Here is a 463-nt window from a genome sequence, read left to right as displayed (position 1 = left end):
TGAGGAAGTAGGTAGATGTAAAATGTCTGTAAATGGCGAAAGAACATAAACCCAAGACTGAATAAACGATGTTAAATATCCATGCCAAGGAGACAAAAATATGTTAGGATACAATTACCATTAAGACACCACAAGAAGGTCCGTATCCTGCCGTGATGACTAAAAAGAGTTGGTTATTAGCCACAATGTGTAGGCAGTCTCATGCCAACGGCCATACCACGTTGAGAACACCGCTTCTCGTCCGATCAGCGAAGTTAAGCAACGTTGGGTTTGGTTAGTACTTGGATGGGTGACCGCCTGGGAACACCAAATGCTGTTGGCAATAATGTTTTTTGTTTTGTTTTGTTTTGTTTCGTTTGTTTTTGTTTGAATGGCTGGCTGGCTGGCTGGCTCCACGGGAAATTCACGGAGTTGTGTGGAATAAGGCCTGGTAAAATGAATTAATATGTATGTCATGTTTAAA

At 41.5% G+C, this 463-nt stretch overlaps 1 non-coding gene across 1 annotated transcript; it reads left to right on the top strand.

Annotated features, from left to right (window-relative positions):
* The first annotated feature begins 203 nt into the window (after positions 1-203).
* Positions 204-322, top strand: LOC138362100 (5S ribosomal RNA). The gene has a single exon (XR_011227411.1). It is a non-coding gene; the product is annotated as a 5S ribosomal RNA (ribosomal RNA).
* Positions 323-463: the final 141 nt, after the last annotated feature.

This window comes from Procambarus clarkii, unplaced genomic scaffold (assembly GCF_040958095.1).
Source record: "Procambarus clarkii isolate CNS0578487 unplaced genomic scaffold, FALCON_Pclarkii_2.0 HiC_scaffold_1209, whole genome shotgun sequence".
In the NCBI taxonomy this organism is placed as follows: domain Eukaryota; kingdom Metazoa; phylum Arthropoda; class Malacostraca; order Decapoda; family Cambaridae; genus Procambarus; species Procambarus clarkii.
This window is presented reverse-complemented; position numbering and strand designations above follow the sequence as displayed.